The sequence below is a fragment of the Lissotriton vulgaris genome, chromosome 7 (assembly GCF_964263255.1).
Source record: "Lissotriton vulgaris chromosome 7, aLisVul1.2, whole genome shotgun sequence".
In the NCBI taxonomy this organism is placed as follows: Eukaryota; Metazoa; Chordata; class Amphibia; order Caudata; family Salamandridae; genus Lissotriton; species Lissotriton vulgaris.
Window position 1 is genome coordinate 737,998,672 of NC_141695.1, and position 7,473 is coordinate 738,006,144.

Here is a 7,473-nt window from a genome sequence, read left to right on the forward strand (position 1 = left end):
TAAGCATGATGTTAAAATCCCCCATCCAGATCACAGGTTACTAAGATGTTACCAGATAGTTTCTGATAGTATCCAAATAAGATGGATCATCAGAGTTAGGCCCATAGTATCCCACCAAAGTATAAATTTGACCCTCCAATGAGACTCTTACTATCAGCCATCTCCCTGACTGGTCCTCTTTATGATCTAAAATTTGGGCTTTGGCAGATTTTTTAAAGATAAATAATACCCCCCTGATGTTCGCATTGTGGTCTGTACTGCAGAATTTATCTATCCATCTCTGTTTTTTAAGTATTACTTTGGCCTCTGCTTTCAGTAGATGTGACTCCTGGATGACGATGATCTGCGCGGGAGAATCTCTCAAGTATTGTAGGATGCGATCCCGCCTACTTCTCACGCGCAGGCCATTGACATTCCAGGACTTGTATTGAATAAACGTCATAGAGTCACATCTAGCCGCCCCACTGCTCTAAACCTCCTCTTGCGAGATCCTAACCTTAGCATTTTAAAATTCTGACCTTGAAAAAGTGTCAAAGAAATACATACTGGGAAATGAAAAAAAAGGCAGACAAATGAGGAATTTGTGCTATTTCCCCCCCCACACCCCTCCCCCCTCCCCCTAGAGAACCCACCCCTACTTACTCTGGCCTGATGTCTAGCCAGATTTACACCCTCCAACAGCCCTCCACCCTCAACCCCACCCTGCTGCTTCTCTCCGCAGGCAAACTGCACCTACACCTGCAACTCTTGCCGAGGTGAATACCTTAAGGGGAAAATTGACTAAGGTGCAAGGGGGGGGGGGGGGGGTGGGATCTCTTGAAATGTAGTGCATTCTACTCTTTTTTTTTTTTGCAAGTTCCTTACTACATCCCGAAGTGATTTTTTTTCCCCCCTTTGCTTACCCAATTATGTTATAGTCTACTTCTATTTACCATTGTTTTCTTATTTAATTGTTTATTTCGTCTTGAACCCTACTATTCCCTTTGTTCCCTTAAATCCTTAAATCCTTCAATTTAATATTGCCCATTTGTCAACACACCTAAGAATAACTGAGGTAATCCAATTTAGGGGTTTGACAGGGAGTTTAGATGATTGTAGATACAGGCCACAGGGTGCGTAGATTAACTGCCACCTTGAGCCTGGAGATTATCTCTAATACTCTCCAATAGCTCATCAGCATCTAGTGGGGAACGAATATTGTGCATTTTGTTATTATACATAATGTGTAGAAAGGCCGGGAACCTTATCTGGACAGTGGCGCCCAATGACCTAAACGTATCTATGCACTGCCCCAACTCCCACTGTCTATCGAGAGTGGTCTTTGATAGATCTGACTGTACTTCAAAAGAGAAGTCCGGGCCTTGTAGAGTTCTGGCTTTCAGCGCGAGGTTCAGAATCTTTTCCTTGAGGGAGTATGTCAGGAAGTTTATCGAAACCTTTCTAGGTTTATTTCTTCCAGGATTAAGGTGGAAGGGATCCCTATGTATTCGTTGGATATCTTTATCCAATTCCTCAACTGTTTCTTCAAGATTAAGAGAATCTTTTAATAGCTTAGTTACGTAGCTTTTAAGGTCTGTACCTTCCTTTCCTTCCAGAATCTTCAAAAGCCGAATGTTGTTCCGTCGAGAATAATTTTCCAGCACTTCAATCCGCTCCCGCATACTCTCCCCATCCTTTTGCGGTATTTGAATTTTTGACCTAGCGGTCTCAAGGTTAGATGTTAATAGGCCCACCGAACTTTCTAATATCTCCGTCCTTTCATACAGACCATCCACCTTCTTGTCAAGTACCTCAAAGGATGCTCTAATATCGTTTTGATTAGCTTTGGAGACCGCAAAATCACTCCTAAACTCCTCCCTCATTGCAGTGATTGATTGAACCAAGGCCTCAAGCGTTTGACCTACCCCCAAATCCCCACATCTGCTTCCATCCACTGTCTCTTTTTCAGTTAATTGCGCCCCTTGGTCTTTTTCCTCAGCCTGCCCATCATGAGAGATAAATATATTTCTCCCATTAACAGACTCAGAGGGGTCATGTGCGCCAGGTACATTAGGTGGTGCAGAATGTGGAGCAACCAGTGAAGAGGCACAAAGGGGAAGTGTGGGGGTAGATGGCACTACGGAAGTTGATGCAGGCACTACAGGCACAGAAACTGGGCCCGAAGCAAACCTGGAGGCAGAAACAGAAGCAGAGATAGGAACAATGGCCGGGACCGGGGCTGAGACCAGAACAGGAACGGAGACAGACAGGACTGACTGCGAAACTGCTTCCGCGGAAGCTACCATACCCGATGAGATGTCTAATACCTGGGGTATAACTTTAAAGAAGGAGCGTAGCGATGGTGTTACACCACTAGAGCTCTTCAAATATTTGTTGCCAGTTCCTTTATGTTTTTGCTTTGTATTTTTGCCTTTAGTATTTTCGTTTATACTAGCACTCTTCGCCTTACTTCCCTCTAAATCTAAATCCTGCTCCAGGCCTCCAGCCACACTTCTGTCTACGTTCTGAGCCCACCCCATGGTGCACCCTGGGAATTGTAGTTTTTTCGCCAACTTGTGTCCTTTATTCTGCTTTCTAGTAGTGCTTCTTGTACTCCTTAAAGGCACATCTTTACCGAAGCCTTTACCTTTACCTTTACCAGCCAAACTTATTCTGCCTCCAACCTGCCCAGCCACCTTACTTCTGCTTGGCAGGGAGTCGTCTGAGCCAGCTGATCCAGGCGAATCCACTTCCCGGGTGTGTGAAGCCTGTACCACCGTGGCTCCAGAATCCGAGCAAAGAGGCGCAGGCACGGGTAACACTGGGCAAATCATGACCCTCCTCTTCTCCCACCGCCCGCAGTCACAATTGCACCGAGGAGCCCCCGGGCAGCCGCCGCGCGGCCAAGCCTAAGCTCCACGGCTGCCCGTCCCCAATACAGCAGAAAGGCGGTGGGGATAGGGCGGGATGCGGCAGACAGGCACATCCAGGAAAGTAGTGTCGGTGAGACAAACCAAACCAAGAAAGCTACGGCCAGAACAGACAAACCCCTGTCTTGCCGCGACCTCGTCCGTTCAAAACACGCTATCCTGCGGCATGATTTCGGCAGCAGAGTGAGTTTCTGGAGAGCTGCTTGGAGCGTGCGACCCGTCCTAGCCGACGGCCGCCATGTTCTCCCCCCGAGGTACACATTGTTGTTTATTTTAACTGTGTGGTGACTTATATAATCAACTGTACAAACCACCAATCCTTTCTTCAGATGTCAAGGACCCACCTGACAATGCAAGTTCTGATGAATGTGCATTGTCTGTTTTATGTTGGACAAACATTGAACAAATATGAATGTGGCTATACCTATTATTCTCTTATTCACAAACATTTCTATGTAATCAACATGGCCCCAGTATCACAAAAAAAGTTAAGTACAAAAATATTGAAATCTGTCCCAAAGTGACATTGGATCACATTCTTCTTTCTTTAACCATCAAGGATACGCAGTAATATGGCAGATCCAGTCTGTGGGCATTTGAGTGTTCCTTACTTCCTGATGCCTAAAATTAAAAAGGCTATGTCAGCCTTCTTATAGGAGTTTCTGACTGTCAACATGGGAAATGTTCCTATTTGTTTTGTTTGGAATGCTCTTAAAGTGTATGTCAGAGAGAATACTATTAAGTTTGTTACCGATGATTGAAATAGGATACAATGCAGAAAGGGAAGAAACTTTTAAACAGATCTAGTGATACTCAAAGTAGAACAGGGCAGATTCCTTTTTAGTCAAGACCGACGTGAAAAGAGGATGCTTTCTGTAAGTGGTCGAACACAGAAGTAAAACTTTCTAATAGGGAGAAGAATATGAATGCAGCAAATTAGCTGGTAGAGATTTTGCCTATAAGGCTAAAGAAAAATAGAACAGAACTGTTATATGTGGCATCAAGGATAGTGAGGGATGCAATGTTTCTTACCCAAAGGAAATACTCCAACAATTCATGATCTTTTACCAAGCTCTATAGAGTGAAGACTTCTGGTATGCTCTGCTAAACAAATCACAGATTAACTTGCTGACATTACTTTAGAAGATGTTAGATTAGACATATTTTTCTCACAACCAGGAAATGTCACTGGAGAAGATACTATTCCTATTGAATTTTACATAACATTTGCATTCTTTTAGAAAGTATATTAGTTATGGATCATGGATCCAGTATTATGGCCTCTTGGAACTCCCTTAAATTTGTAATCTTCCTTAAAACGTGGAAGCCTGTTAACGTGAGAGGATCATACAACACATACTGTAATCAATACTGATGCAAAAATATATTTAAAACGTTCAGCCACGTGTCCTGCCTCTATCAGTGAAACACTTGCCAATGCACAGCAACATGGCTTTATGCCTGGACGCAACACTACTATTCATGCACATACAGCAATTGTATTAATCGATGCAGCTAATACCTTACACAAATCAGTCTGCATGATCTGCTTAGATGCAAAGAAAGCATTTGATAGCATTTCTTAACCATTTCAATGGCTCACCTGATGACAGTGGGATTTGCTGTGAAATTTAAGAACTGGGTCCAGGTGCTGTAGAACAAGGGTTGCACTCACTGTTCAGCTTTCAGAAGCTTTAAGAAATACCAAAGGCATCCACCAGAGTGTCAAATATATAGCCATTGCTGTTAGCAATGTATCTTGAACCCTATCTACCCTGGGTTATAGAGAATAAATATATTAACAGGGTAGGAGCTAAAATCACTGCTTTTGATGACGATGTGGCTGTTTTTTCAGTTTTTGCCTCCAGTTTCATGATTCCACTTTTTATAAATAGCATAGCAATGGCCTGAAAACCATGGTCAACGTTCTTAGATGGCCTATTTCAAACTTTTTCTGATCTCAAGGTTAAATTTAATTTGTGACATACAGAATTTTATTGGGTGAAGTAAGAACTTAAATCTAAACTTAGCTATATCTGACTCGTTACACCAGAAGTGAACAGAATATCAACTTGAGAATTCCATGTTGTATTATCTTGTTTTGGAAAGATCAATTTAGTTGACCTGGCTGATAGATGATCTTTCAATACTCAGCTGATAATTCATCCATATCAAATTGAACAAGCTTTTTTCTGAGCCTGAGCACAGCTGGTATTTGCTAGATTAAAGCTATAGCAATTTGGAACTGTACATATGTTGTATTATATGCCTGAAAATATATCTAAATGGAAAAAAGAGGAAAATCTAAAAGCCCATGATGTGAGCTTGTTAGCGTTAGAGTTAGCTTGAAACACTGCTCAGAGTATTTTTTTACTAGGCCCTACTTAGGCCATACGATTTTAGCATATACTATCCAGAAGTAGTGTCCCTCATGTTAACATTAAATTAGGTCTGGTTTGTAAGTAACATGTATTATCAGAAACATCATGACACACATGACAGAGTAACTTGTCTGATCTGTACCAACTCTCTACCAACTCAAATGATCTGCAGGTAATATAAGTACATATCAGTGTTGATTTTCACAAGACCTTTACAAGACTTTCACTAGTCATTAATGTGCTAAAAGAAGGGGCATCTTGAACTCCACACTTTAGCAGCTTCAGTGGGTGTGAAGCTTTTTATAGGACACGTCAGTCTGCAACTTGTCCGAATAAAGCTGACAAATACTGGTATAAAGAAATACAGCGTCAATAGAAGAGTAAAAAGGAGCAAGGAAGAATGAAAGATGGGTACGTAGAAAAGGGAAAGATGGAAAGAATATTCCATGGAAGGAATGGTGAAAGGATGCATGGATGGGTGAGTCAATGAGTGGGTGGATGAATAGGTAGGTGGGTAAATGGATGAGTGGGTGAAAGGATGAGTGAATGTATAGGTGGATGGAGAAGTGAACTTTTGGCAGAGTTAAGGGTGGACGGATGAGTGAGTGAATAAATAGACAGTTAGACACTTGAAAGGAAGACAGAGTAAAGGGATAGATGAGTGGGTAAAAATAAAAGTGAATGGATGGCAGAGTGAATGAACAAATTGATAGATGGATGGCAGGTGGATGAATGTAAGGTAGAGGGAGGGGTTGATGGCACAATAAATGGATGGATGACCGAGTTGATGGATGGATGACACAGTGGATGGGTGAAATAGTGGATATCAGTAGGTGGATGGAAGGGTGAAAGGATGAATAGATAAATGCTTAGATGGAAGATACAAGTAGTGCTTCTGCAGAGGGGTGGGCTCACTTTCTTGGTGCCATCAAAAGTCTTTGTTAAAATTTGGGGGTATTTGAATTTTCTGGTTTCTCCCTTGGCTAGAAAAGATACAAACGTCTAAAACTGCCAAAAGGGTTCTGTTCAATTTAACATGTGCTGTCTTACATGCAAGTCTCTGCAGCTCCGAAATCCATAATACCTGGCTAACATATGCTGACACATCTCACTGTCTTTGAGAATGCAGAAACAAAGACCTCTTGCATCTGAACTTTATACTATTTGAAACCTCTCAAGCGTTTAAGCAATCATGTATTGCTGGCCTAAGCAAATTTAGAACACCCATCAACCTCAAATAATTTAATCAAACCTGTTTTCTTACAGGAAATCACAAAAATACATCTCTCCCACCTTCAACTGAATAAGCCACAGTTTTAGTCAGTTGATTTTTATCCCTTTCTCTTCTCCCTTACTCTATCCAGTTACCATATTTTCAACTATAATCTGTCTATTGCTCAGAGTTTAACCAACGTTCCAAAATGTGATCATCATATTGGTCTATATAACGGTCACTGGTACTTTCCAAGTGCAGCAGTGGTGTAAAAAAAGTTAAATAAAAAATAAAACTAGGCGAACCTTACCTCACATTAGATAAACATGTCTTCAACTGGTGGAAGGCACAGGCTTAATGGTAATGCTTGTACTCAACTACCCTAATACTCTCTGAAATTGAAAGCACAGTCAATGAACGTTTGGGTTAATTAGGTACTCCAGAATGTAATTGCTTAAACTTTGAGTGAAACTTTCTCACCAATTTGTAGTAATTTGCACTAAAAGATTACTGAACAAGTAAATGAACTTGGGTGAGACAATAATTTCTATAAAATTCAACGTACGACAAAATCCTCATTAAAATTATTTTGCAGTACTTTCCATTAGGGGAACAAAAGTACATTTAAGTTTTGTGATATTCCTCATGATATTTATCCTAAAAAACATTTTACATTCACCTTCTCAACTCCTAAATGTATGTTTGAATCAATCTTCACATTGGATAAAAATGTCTTCAACTGGTGGAAGTCATAGGCTTAGTGGTAATGCTTGCACTCAACTACCCTAATACTCTCTGAACTTGAAAGCACAGTCAATGAATGTTTGGGTTAATTAGATACTCCACAATATAATTGCTTAAACTTTGAGTCAAACTTCCTCACCAATTTGTAGTAATTTGCACCAAAAGATTACTATACAATTAAATGAGCTTGGGTGCGACAACGATTTCTATGAAATTCATCTTACGA